The sequence below is a fragment of the Colobus angolensis genome, unplaced genomic scaffold (genome assembly GCF_000951035.1).
Source record: "Colobus angolensis palliatus isolate OR3802 unplaced genomic scaffold, Cang.pa_1.0 Scaffold2, whole genome shotgun sequence".
Taxonomy (NCBI): Eukaryota; Metazoa; Chordata; class Mammalia; order Primates; family Cercopithecidae; genus Colobus; species Colobus angolensis.
Genome location: NW_012115154.1, coordinates 26,027,090 through 26,040,453, shown reverse-complemented (window position 1 = coordinate 26,040,453; position 13,364 = coordinate 26,027,090). Strand labels below are relative to the sequence as shown.

The 13,364-nt window shown below is 52.7% G+C and overlaps 1 protein-coding gene and 1 pseudogene across 2 annotated transcripts in view; both read left to right on the top strand.

The window, feature by feature from the left end:
* LOC105511382 overlaps positions 1-693 on the top strand; it is a 3,484-nt pseudogene extending 2,791 nt beyond the window's left edge. The window contains exon 7 of the transcript XR_001001716.1: positions 7-693. The product of XR_001001716.1 is annotated as a nuclease-sensitive element-binding protein 1-like (transcript). The remainder of the gene's footprint in view (positions 1-6) is intronic.
* The window catches only part of PTPRN2 (protein tyrosine phosphatase, receptor type, N polypeptide 2), a 789,125-nt gene that overhangs the window by 471,412 nt on the left and 304,349 nt on the right, over positions 1-13,364 (top strand). The gene's annotated exons all lie outside the window — the stretch shown is intronic.

Genomic DNA, 13,364 nt, shown 5'->3' with positions numbered 1-13,364 from the left:
ATAAAGAAGAATAACCCCAGAAAGTAACTTTGCAGTGTAGGAGATGGAGAGACTGTGGAGTTTGATGTTGTTGAAGGAGAAAAGGGTGCGGAGGCAGCAAATGTTACAGGTCCTGGTGGTGTTCCAGTTCAAGGCAGTAAATATGCAGCAGACCCTAACCATTATAGACGCTATCCACGTCGTAGGGGTCCTCCACGCAATTGCCAGCTAAATTAACAGAATACTGAGAGTGGGGAAAAGAACGAGCGATCGGAGAGTGCTCCCAAAGTCCAGGCCCAACAACGCCGGCCCTACTGCAGGTGAAGGTTCCCACTGTAACATGCGGAGACCCTATGGGCGTCGACCACAGTATTCCAACTCTCCTGTGCAGGGAGAGGTGATGAAGGGTGCTGACAACCCCGGTGCAGGACAACAAGGCAGACCAGTGAGGCAGAATATGTATCGGGGATATAGACCACGATTCCGCAGGGGCCCTCCTCGCCAAAGACAGCCTAGAGAGGACGGCAATGAAGAAGATAAAGAAAATCTAGGAGATGTCAGCAGCCACCTCAACGTAGGTACCGCGGCAACTTCAATTACTCACGCAGACACCCAGAAAACCCTAAACCACAAGATGGCAAAAAGACAAAAGCAGCCGATCCACCAACTGAGAATTCGTCCGCTCCCGAGGCTGAGCAGGGCGCGGCTGAGTAAATGCCGGCTTACCATCTCTACCATCATCCGGTTTAGTCATCCAACAAGAAGAAATATGAAATTCCAGCAATAAGAAATGAACAAAAGATTCGAGCCGAAGACCTTAAGTGCTTGCTTTTTGCCCTTGACCAGATAAAGAGAACTATCTGCATTATCTATGCAGCATGGGGTTTTTATTATTTTTACCTAAAGACGTCTCTTTTAGGTAATAACAAACGTGTTTAAAAGCCTGGTTTTTCTCAATACGCCTTTAAAGGTTTTTAAATTGTTTCATATCTGGTCAAGTTGAGATTTTTAAGAACTTTGTTTTTAATTTGTAATAAAAGTTTACAACTTGATTTTTTCAAAAAAAGTCAACAAACTGCAAGCACCTGTTAATAAAGGTCTTAAATAATCGCCTTTGTGTAAAAAAAAAAAAAAAAAAAAGGAGGAGGCTGAAGTTGTGCCAGTGAATCCTGGCTGCTCTTCAGGGGCCCTGGGGTGGTGTCGGCCGATAGAGACAAATGGCAAACACCTACGGTGTCTCCCACATCACAGCAGCAAGTGAACACAACCTCGAGTCCAGTTTAGCGGGAGCTTTTGGCCCCTCACATCTTACGAGATCTCTCTGAGGTTCTCTGAGGTCATGCCTGCCCTTTCCCATAAGCAGAACAACCCAGATCCCCCAAGCTCGCAGTTCTCATATGTCAGCCTGCGTCAGAATCACCTACAGGACTTGTAAACGCACAGGTTGCCAGCTCACCCCAGAACCTCTGACTCAGGGGGGTCTGAGGCAGAGCCCAAGGATCTGTGTTTCTAACAAGTTCCCTGGGTGCTGCCGGTCTAGGAACCCCACTTTGAGAACCACTCTGAGCAACTGGGTCTCCCCAGCTGAGAAAAGAGGAAAGATTGGTGCCTAGTTCAGAGACGTCACCTGTGGAAGCTCTGGGAGCCAGCTTCCTCGTAAGGAAGTCCAGGCGGCCCCGAGGCCGCTACCCCAGCTGTGCAGCTCACGGCCCAGTGCCCCCAGCACCAGTGCTGCAAAAGCCCTCAGGTAGAGGACATTCCATCCAATCTCCAGCATCCAACACCCAATAAACCCAAAGCTATCTCCACCTCCAGAGTCTCACAGAAAGATCAACAGCAAAGTACTTTAAGAAACAGACGAATGTGCCGTGCAGCCCATTATGCACCCCAGGTGCTCTGGGCTGTCAAGGTGGGGGTGCAGGTACGGGAGGCTGGTACGAGGCCGTGCAGCTCCTGGCCCTGGAGCGGGATTCCTGGTGGCTCACAGGCACTGCTCTGAGTTCAGCCAGCACCCCGAGCAGCCATCAGGCTTGTTATGGAAGAGACTCTGCAGAAAGTCCATGGAAAATGTGGATCATGGAAAACTATGCATGGATTTCAAAAATCTTTTTGCACCAAAATAAACTCATACTACCTTGTTGTAGCACGTCCGAACAGGATCTAGTTTAAGACCAGCAGGAAAACGTATCAGTTTGAAAAGAGCTCCTATCAGAACAACATGAATTCTGTGAAAATCAAAGGAAGAACAGACATCAAAATTGTGGTGAAACTTGGGTGGAAGAATGATGAAGTCATTGATGCTTTATGAAAAGTTTATAGGGACAACACCCCAAAGAAATCAGCTCTTTTATGAAAAGTTTATAGGGACAACACCCCAAAGAAATCAGCAGCTTACAAATGGAGAACTCATTTTAAGAAAGAATTATGAGATGATATTGAAGATGAATCATATAGGGGCAGACCACCCTCATCAATTTTCAAGGAAAAAATGAACCTTGTTTATATCCTAATTGGAGAGAACCAACAATTAACAGCAGAAACAGTAGCCAACACCATAGACATCTCAGCTGGTTCCGCTTACATAATTCTGGCTGGAAAATTAAAGTTGAACATATTTTTCACTCCATGGGTGCCAAAACCATTGCACCCAGATGAGCTGCAGACAAGAGCAGAGCTTTCAATGGAAATTTTTAACAGTGGAATCAAGATCCTGAAGCATTTCCTTGAAGAATCGCAACAGGAGAGGAAACACGGCTTTACCAGTACCATCCTGATGACCAAGCACAACCACAGCAGTGGCTACTGAGAGGCAGAAGGGGTCCCATCGAAGCAACAGCAGACTGGTCAAGAGCAAAAGTCATGGCAGTAGATGTTGGGATGCTCAAGGCATTTTGCGTGTTGACTTTCTGGAGGGCCAAAGAACAATAACATCTGCTTATTAGGTGGGTGTTTTGAGAAAGTTATAAAAACTTTAGCAGAAAAATGCCTGGGAAAGCTTCACCAGAGAGCCCTTCTCCACCAGGACAAGGCTTCAGCTCACTCCTCTCATCAGATGCAGGCAATTTAGCAAGAGTTCCAATGGGAACTCATGAGGCATCCCCTACAGTCCTGGTTTGGCTCCTTCTCACTTCTTTTTTTTTCCATTCTTAAAATATGTTCAGAGGGCACCCATTTTTCCTTAGATAGTAATGGGAAAAAGATTGCATTGATGTGGCTAAATTCCCAAGGTCCTCAGTGCCTTGGGAATGGACTAAATGGTGGGTTTGATCCCTTGAAAAAGTGTCTTGGCCCTGGTGGAGATTATGTTGAGAAATAAAGTTTGTATTTTTATTTTTACCTTTTAATCCAATTTTTCTGTGAACTTTTTAAGTCCCCTTATATTTGTGTACTAACTCAGGAAAAATGTAAACTTTTTCTTTACTTTGGCATTAAGTGTAACTCTGTCACCAAATGAAAGTTTTCCTAGGAATTTTATATGCAAGGGGATAAGTGAGCGGCCTGGAGTCCACAGACCTCCCAGTGGGCCTCCAAGGCCCTACCCAGACCTCCCATGCTGGGAGGCTCCACAAGTACCTAAGCACACGCTTGGGACCCTGGCAAAGTTGAGGTATCAGGAAAGATTTGTAGAAAGACCTTGATATTTTCACAAAGAAAATATCTTGTCATCCAGGGAAACATCAGAGATTTGACTTGCTCACACGTATTTTAAGACTTAGTACTTACAGATTTGGAATTACACGTGTCAGGGTGTTTCGGGACATTGGGAAGCCTTTATTCCACTGGCCTTTATGAATCTTCATCTGGTTCTACGTGGAACTGAGTCCCCAAACAACTGTGGTGGCAGAATGATGGAGGGCGTGGGAGACCTGGCCTCACCACTGGTGCCCAGGCAATGCTACATGGGTTGTGTGACCCTGCTGGCCTTGGGTTTCCCAAGACTGAGGTGGCATCTCAGATGATCAAGCAGAATTTTCCATGTTGAGCAGTTCCCAGTTACCAGCCCCATGTGGTCTGGAGTGCACAGCCCACAGGGAGCTCACATACAGTCAAGAACGACCTCTGTTGAGTGGATGGGTGAGTAGGCAGGTGGGTGAGGGAGAGAGTGAGCAAGGGAAGGCATCAAGGGCTCAGAGGTCTTTCCCCGGCCAGTCCTCAGGCTCGGAAATGAGCTGCACCTTTTTCTCCATGTGCCGTACTTTCTTCCCTTTAAATAATTTAACCAGTTCTTGGCATTGGTAGTTTTGCTGAATTAAACCAGGGAGGACCTGGAAGACAGCGGTGCAGCCCTGACACCCACAGGGCCAGTTTCCTTCAGGTGTGGTTTTAATCCAGAGGCCGGGGCTACTTTCCTGTAGCCGGGCCACGAGCTGCTGCCCTGCAGAAATCCAATGTCCTGGCGTCCTGGGTTCATCATGGAGATGATGGAAACGAGCTCAGACAGGAAAACTCATCACTCGGCAAACTCCAGGCCTGGGACTGCCTGCAGACAGCCCTGTTCAGATGGGCTGGCCGAGTCCCAGCCCACCACCTCGATAGGAGGCAGTTGTAGGTGCACCACTGGGCTGTTGGAGCCATCGGGAAAGGAACCCCTTCGTGCACCTGCCTTAGGATAACCGTGTCTGGACCCACAGCCCACACCCCCCTCATGTGAACTGTTTCAGGCCCTTTCCAAGGTGCACGTGGGCCTCTTACCCAGGATGCAGGCATGGGTTCCTAGAGGACTCAGGTGATCTTACCTACGGCAGTGAGTTAATCCCCAGGGCTCAGGAGGCCTGCTGTGCAGAGGAAGCCTGGGCGGCTCGGGCTGGTGCAGGCATGGTGCCCCCTGTCCTGCTCTTGTGGATTCTGGGGCATGCTGGGCCCGGGCACCCCTCCATCACGCCTCCGGCCCTTTGCTCACGGGCTGTGGATTGGATCTGAGCAGCCTAAGGACCAGCTCCTCAGGCCCATGCAGAAAGGAAGAGGAGACTCCCAGGACTGGATTCCGGGAGGGACCCTCACTCTTTCTGCCTGAATGAACACTGGTGCGTGGACTTTTCCAGTCTTTCCATCTGTTCTATGTTTTTGAGGTTTATTCATGTTGATTTACATGAATCTAGTTTGTTCTTTTTGCTCTGGCATCACCCTTCTGTCTGAATCCAAGTCGGGTTTATGCATCGCCCAGCGAGGACGGCCGCAGAATGTCACGAGCAGGGTGGTGGCCATGCATCTCAGGGCACAGGGGCTGCTTCTGAGGAGACCCCAGGGTGTGTGTGGTGAGCACGGGGGCAAGCCTGGGACTTGGGCCAGAAAGCCTTGGTGCAGACCCTGAGCTCGGCACTCACGCTGGGCGCCTGGGGAGGTTGCGTGCCGGCCTCAGGCCCACCTCTATGGATGTGTGTCCTGCAGACCTCGTGGTTGTCATGGCAAGGACTGACAGGCACATGTGCTGTTTCATAGGATGTGAGCACTGTGTGTGTATGTGCATGCATGTGTGTATGTGTACATGAGGGATATGGGTGTGCTCATGCATGTTCATGTGTGTACATATGGTCATGTGTGTTCTCATACATATGTATGTGTGTATATGTGGACGTGTGTGATCAGGTGTATGTGTGTGCTCATGTAGGTATATAATTCCGCATATGCATGTGTGTGTATGTGTATTTCTGTATTTGGATATGCACGTGTGTTTGTGTGAATATGTAATGTTGTTTCCTGCTCACTGACTCTTAATTGATAAAACAAACGCCCAGCCGGCCAGGATGCGATTTGAGCCCTGGCTCACGGTGAGGCCTAGAAAGTGATGACTACTTTCCCTTTGCAGAACCCGGGCCTCACTCGAGCGGTGTTTGTGTGGAAGGAAAATAAACCGCAAAGGTGCATTCGACTCCCATTTTCTCGCATCTGCTGAAAGCGTATTCATGCACAAAAGGGAAAGGTCCTTGTTCTGAAGCAGGAGAGTCCACGCGGCTGTCAGAGGTGGCACGGCAGTAGGGCAGGAGGCCGAGGAGCGTCTGTCAGTTGCTGCAATGCAGGGGCAAGGTCACAGAGCAGAGGGTGTGCTGGCTGCTGGGGAGGGCATGGGGCTCTGGGGCCTTGGTCATGTTAACCGTCCACCCTGCCCTCCCGTCTGCTCCTCTGACAGCAGCTTTTGGAGTCCAGGCACTGTGGCCAGGCTGGCACAAGTAACATCAGGACCTGGGGGTGAAGCCCTGGGAGGGCCCATTCACCTGGCTGTGACCCACAGGCAAATACCGCACAAAGCCCATGGCCCGTCTTGCACACAGAGGCCATTGGAAACATAGATAAGGCTGTGTGAACTCATCTCCTCCGCTGGGAAGACAACACTGGGAAGGCAGCAGATGCTCCTGGCATTCACCGAGGGTCTCCACTACCCTCCAGGTGCCGAGCTCCCGCCTTCTTTCCCTCCACCCCCCATGGGCTCAGCACAGTCAGACCAGCTTTCCGGGGTCTGTTGTGGCCCCACAGTAAGGGTCCTGCTTACAAGCTGAAGCCGAGACGGACCTGTGTACGCGTGAGGATGAGGTCTCTGTGGTTTAGGTGAGGTGGGGTCACCCACCTGCAGGACCCCCGACTAATAATAGCGCTGAGATTCAAACTCAGGTAACAGATCAGTTAGGATCAGCCAAACAAGTGGACGCAAACCAGTGGGATGTTCAGCACAGCAGAAGCCGATTCCTCGTTCATCCCCTGGTGCAGGACTGGGGAACTCATCGGCTGGGCCGTGCCGACCCGCAGCCCCTCAGGGGAACCCCCACAGTGCCCGGCTCCCATCTTACCTAGCGGCCTCCGTTTCCCAGCAGCAGCCCTTGGGAAGGAGCCTGTGTGGGCCACACCGGGGGGAGCGCAGCTCCTCTCCATTTTGGCGGCCAGAGTCAGCCCCCTGCAAACCCAGCCACACACGCGCATACAGCCACGTGCCCAGGAGGGGAGCACTTGGATTTGGGCCTATCTGGCACAGCCACGGGCTGGACCTCAGAGACACAGATCCCACCATGACGCCCACACAGGTGCCTGTGAGCCGTGAGCCTTGTGCAGGTGGGGGGACAGGGAGGGCCTGAGACAGAGGCGTTTTATGCAGGGCAGAAACTGCAGGCTCAGGCACAGAGGAGGGGCTGTCACCTGCCAGAAGGTGCCTCCCTCAATGGCACCCTCTTGGGGCCCAAACGTAGGTCTCAGACAAGCACTCTGTACTGAGATACAGACATCTATGAGCGTTTGAGGGAATATGTACTCGAGCCTGACCTCCTACAGAGGGGATGGGGCAACTGGTTCCTGGTCCCCAGGCTGCGTTTCAGCAGCTTGCAGGTGCGTACCACACACAGCCCCACGTGGAAGGTCGCCGTGGGCCAGCCCCACACGGCAGCTTCCAGAGGCACCACAGGGCGCCTCTGTGGTCTGGCAGCCCCAGACCTTGGAGGAAGTGGCACAGACAATGTCAGCCTTTGCAACCTCGCCATCCTCCCAATCTCACCCCCAACGCCTCCCCTGGCCCCATCAGAACCTCCTCCTGTGGGCCTGGAAAACTAGAATCCGAGAGGAACATCTGCCAATACAGCCTGTCCTCAGGTGTCGGCATCCGGGCCCGTCCCGTGGTGTCAGCATCTGGGGCCTCTGGATGGTGCCCAGTGAGGCTCGGGCTGTGCTGGACCCTGGACGGGGGGACCCAGTGACACCCTGGGTGTGAACGGTCGCTCGGAAGGAGCAGTGATGCTGGGACTCAGCTTTTCTGCGTCTTAAGAGCAGTTTTCAAGTGCTTTTGGATCAAAACCACGTGACCGGCAGAAATCGTACAGTTAATACCAGCCTAGCCATGGCTTCAGGCAGGGTGGTCCTGGCCGGAATCATACACGCAGAGAGCATATTTGGAGCCTGTACTCTCAGCTCAGGCTGCCAAGGCAAAGTCCCACAGACAGGGCAGCTTAAACGACCGAAGTTTATTTTCCCACGGCTCTGGAGGCTGGAAGTCTGAGGTGGAGGCGTGGGCGGAGCCAGTTCCTCCTGAGGCCACTCCCCCGGCAGGTAGATGCCATCTCCGTCTTCAGTGGGTGTCTCCACAGGTGCACGTCTGTCTGTCTCTGTGTCCAGGAATCGCTCTCTGATAAGGACACCGGTCCTGTGGGGTCAGGGCCACCGTAAGAGCTTGTTTTACCTTAATCATCTCTTTAAAACCCCTGTCTCCGAGATGCCACACGCGGAGGTCCTGGGGTCAGGGCTGCCACATGAACTGGGGGCACAGTCAGCCCATCACAAGGCCAGTGAACCACGCTGCAGTTTTTAAAGAATTATATTTACATTCTCAAAGTTCTGAATTACTTTGAATTTTTTTCTTTTGAAAGCCACTTCTTGTTTAAGGTTTCTTGGGCACGAGTCTGGCCCAGCCAGGTGTCTAGCATCAGCTGTGACTTCACACTCCGAGCTAGTAGGATGGGCCAGGATTGGCCCCAGCGGGGGTCTCTGAGACACGTCGCTGCCCTGGCAAGCTGGGAAAGAGGGGAAGACCTCCTCCTCTCCACTCTGCACTGGGGCGTTGGGCAGCCCACTGGCTCCCTAAGAGCTGTGGAAGTGAAGGTTTTGTGGCACAACAGGCTGAGAGGGTGCTGTGTGCTACCCTCCTGCAGACACACATCCGCCACTTAAGGCAGAAAAATTCTGTCCAAAAGTCTGAACAGATTACAGCAGAACCTTCTTAAGGCTCCCAGACCACACAACCTACTTCTCCTGTAAGATTGATCAGAGCTTTTGGAGAATGCTGGTCCATGTGAAACTGAATCCCAAGGTGTGTCCAGGGCCCCAGAGCCTGAGCACAGGAGGCACTGGCTTGGTTGCTGTCCTTTCTTGTAACTGTCCACCAAGTGCCGCCTGATGTGAGTCCCAGCCTCCTCGCAGTGCCATCCGAGCTCTGGGCTTTGTGTGTGTCGTGCCCAAGTTGACAAGTGGCTGCACTGTGAGTGTCACTGTCGTCCTCCCCCTCATCTTTCAAGAAACTGCTCTGACTTTAAAGCCGGTCCTTGCAACTTCCCGCACACCACCAAGCTCGTACTTCCCAGAGCTGGGTCTGTGTACCTGGCATGAGTGCCTCTAAAGGCATTGCAGGCTGGTAAGAGGCCCTGCTATTTTCCATTCATCCCTTAAGCATTTTTGAATCTCAGGGACTGTGCTCAGCACTGGAAATAATTTCTAGAACATGATTCTTGACCAGCCAAGCACGCACCGGTGGTTTCACTCTCAAGGCATTTTAAAGCAAGGTAACAAATACTTGTTGACCAGCTGGGTGCCCATTTCTGTTCTAAAAATAAAGATGAATATCAATGTTAAAAAGTCATGGATCCTGACCCCAGTTGGTAAATAATATAGTGGAGAAATACAATAAATGCACAACAATTAAATAAGCCGGTGGTGTATAGCAAATTAGGGCACATGTGAAATAAACACGAAATTCTGTTTTCAGAAGGGAATCCCCTAGCTGTGGGCTCGAGTCTGTCAGGGAACTTCCTAACAGAGGGCACAGGAGCTAACGCTACGGGCTGGACTGTGCCCCCAGGAAGATACGTTGAAGTCCTGGCCCCCAGCAGCTCAGACTGGAACCTTCCGTGGACATAGGACTGTTGCAGACACAGTTCGCTGGGTGAAGAAGGCGCCGGGCTGCAGTAGGTCCTCCATGCAGCCGTGTCCCTGTGACAGGGAGGTCACTCCGGCACGCAGAAGGAAGCCGTCCGCGTGGCTCGGAGGCAGGAGGGCAGTGCTGTGTCTGTGGGCCGAGGGCTGCTGGCAACGTGGAGGCTGGGAGTCAGGAAGGGTCTCCCCCTCAAGGCCCTGCGGATGCCTCCAACCCAGGTCTCCGAACCCAGCCTGTGAGACCTCAGGCATCCATTGTTTCAAGCCCATCCATCTGGGAGTCCTTTGTTCTGGTGGCCCCAGGAGCCTCACACAGCTGGACTTTGAGTACAGGGAGCATGTCTGCAGGTGGAAGCAGAGAGGCCACACACAGCGGCTGGGCCCTGAAAGACTCGGGGAGGGTGGGCCGGCATGTCCAAGGGCAGGAGGTGGATGCCACATGGCATCACCAGCCACACGTTGCACCTCGACGGCAAAACACAGAAGCCGCTGTCCACGGGGGGAGCACAGACTGGAGGGACCCGGGCTCCTTGGCGGAGCCCCAGCCAGAGGTGCTTCCAGTACAATCCAGGCCTTTCTTCCTCCCACGGGCTCCCCGCAGAGGGCTTCAATTCCATTACTGTGTAGACGTCACGTATGTAAAACGTACAGGAATTCAGCACTTGGAATCCATGAGGCAGTGTTGCCATGGAGCACGCACAGGGTGCCTCCCTGAGCTGGCACAGCCCTGGAGGCACGCGCAGCTCTGCCAACGTCCCGAAGCTCCCGTGCTGGGTCCCACACAGTGTCCACCGCGCAGTGGGGTTCCTCTTCCAGTCCCCCCAAGACAGAGGAGGTCACCCTGCTCCCCACCTCTCCACAGCTCCCTGGACCGGGTCACATTTCTTTATCCTCCTCTTGGTTTTTAATTAACTTTGGACCAGCCCATCTGTGCCTGTTCTGGACTCCAGTTTTGACAGCTACTGACTGAATTGCCCGGTCAGTTCCGTGAAAAACTAGAAATAGAAATGCACCCGGCCAGCTGCTGCCTGAGCTGACCAGCCCGGGCCATCAGTGGCCTTCCCTGGTTAGACGGGCCGTGAATGCTGCCAGTTCTGTTTCATTTAAACTATGTGTATTTGTATAAATATAAGAAACTGCTCTCTACCCACAGAGTAATTGTCTAGCTCTATCATCTAATTATCTCAACATGTTTACTGAGCGAGATATTAAGGCCCAGATTAGATATTAAAAGGCATCATTAAAGAACAGAAATGAGATTTGCATGGAGTGGTGTCTAGTTCCAGTGCGGAAACGCATTCACACAGCACTCGATTAGATATGTGGGCTCAGCTCTGAAACGTTCCTATAGGAGAACAAAGATGACAATTCATGACTACATCCAAATACTGCCAACCCCACCATTCCCTTTAAAAATGCAGTGTTGGGAAGTGCCAAGAGGGTTCGATAATAGCCAAGACATGGATCCTGTGTGTGAAACGTGGCCCAGCTCCTGGAGAGGCACGAAGGCTGTGGGTGGACTGTGGGGTGGGCTGCTTCTCTGGGGCCACGCAGACGTCTCTAGAGAGAGTCTTGGCTTGGGCACCACCCTCAGGCGTGTATCCTCAGGTGGCCTGACTATGGTGACCTCTGAAATCCAGGGGATGCAGAGATTGCAGGCTGGGGCCTCGGGGAATTGGGTCTGGGTCATTGCAAGTCTAGAGGCTCCCCCAGTGGGCTGCTGCTCCGTAGCAGGCTGTCCCCACTCTGCTCCACTGGAATCACGAAGCCGCATGCCATCCCTGGGGTCTGTGCTTCTCTGTGACACAGCCTTTGGGTGAACGGCTACACTCAGCCTGCCCAGGGCTTCTGGAGGCCTCTCCCTGCAGGAGTGTGAGCGGTGGCTGGGGAGGTTCTCCCTGCAGGAGTGTGTACAGTGGCTGGGACTCTCCCTACAGGAGTGTGTACAGTGGCTGGAGCTCTCCCTGCAGAAGTGTGGGTGGTGACTGGGGGGGCTCTCCCTACAGGAGTGTGGGTAGTAGCCAGGGGGCTCTCCCTGCAGGAGTGTGGGTGGTGCCTGGAGCTCTCCCTGCAGGAGTGTGGGTGGTGGCTGGGGGATTTTCCCCCTGCAGGAGTGTGAGTGGTAGCTGGGAGGCTCTCCCTGCAGGAATATGGGTGGTAACTGAGGCTCTCCCTGCAGGAGTGTGTACAGTGACTGGAGCTCTCCCTGAAGGATTGTGGGTGGTAGCTGGGGGGCTGACTCAGAGAACCAGCAAAGGCCATGTTTCCTTTCCGGCCCTCCGACAAAGGGCTCCCTTCCCTCACAAAGTTTTCTCAAACCCGCCATCTTTGAGTACCTGTCTGTTCCTGATCTGAGCCTTTGGGGCCAGGCCTGCTGCATGGGCACACGTGCTCCTGGCAGACACTCCTGCTTTGTGGTTCCACCCCCACCCCCCGGGATGGAGGTCAGGTCCACACCTGCTCTCGTTTGCTTCTCCCACAAGGATGTAGACGATGACCAGCTATGGACGGACATGCGGCACGTCGGGGAAGGCTCCGGAAACTTTGCTGGGTGAACTTTTCTACTCAGGGCATGGACCTCAGAGATCGATCTGGTTGTCATCCCAGATGAGGAAACTGAGGCCAGGCGGATGATGCAGAAGCAGCTGTGACTCCTCCGTGGCCACCGGTGGGTGTAGGAGCCTCACCTGGGAGGAGCAAGGACAGCCACAGGCTGTGGGGCAGGCACCCTCTAAACAGAGCCCCGCAGAAGGGCTCCCTCATCACGGCTGAACCCGCCCCGCAGAGGAGAGGACGCTCAGGAGAGAGGAGCACAGAGCCTGTGCAGATCTCCCATCTCCTCCTCCTTAAGGGAGGCTCCTGACCTTTGTGTGGGTGAACAGGTGCTGTGGTATGGCCGTGAGGTGCACGCACATCTGGACCCAACATGGCCTCTCCATAGGCTTCAGGGAAACACAGAAATGGTGAAATCAACTCTCCACCCCACACAGGCCCAGCTTCAGCCTTGGGCAAAGCACAGCCCAGGCTTCCTCCTGCAACGTCCCCCTCCCTCCCTTTCCAGAGTCCCCAGCTCCACCAGCAATGCCGACGGCCGTACCCTCATCCTGTGGCCCCTGCTCTGACTCCTGCTCATGGCGCCCAAGCCGATGGTGCTGCAGCTTTGCAAACCTGGCCACCTCCCTTGTCAGCAATGCTTGGAAGATAAATAGAAGATGCTGCTAAAAATTTGGAGAAAAGTTTGAGAATAAATCATGAGCCATGGAAGTCTGCTACACAGCTGGGTGAATGTACAGATTGTTCAAACCTTTCTTGACGTACACTCATTGCTAAGCAATACTTTACAAGTCAAAAGAAAAGTATTAAAAATTGGAAAAACTATGGATGAAGTGAACACTTTGACAGACATACAAAAAAGATTCTGGGTGAGGTGAGGGAAACAGCAGGTCACGTGAAATCCACTCTGCACATCACTCCCGCACAGCAAGAACCTGAAGCTCAGTATGCAAGAAGGGAATTTTACATGTTTAATTTATTTCCTCATTTTACAAATTTTATAAAAACGAGACTTTTGCACTATTATGAGTTAACCTTTGTGATACATTTTGTAATAAAGCCAGGAGAAACCAGTAGAACTGTGTGGCACACACAACTTGCTGGTTGTCTGTGGCAAAATCATTGAAGAGAGTTGAAGGCCCAGCCTTGGAGGCACCGGCCTGTGGTGAGGGACGGGACGCCCCAGCAAACACTCCCCAGTAAAATAAACC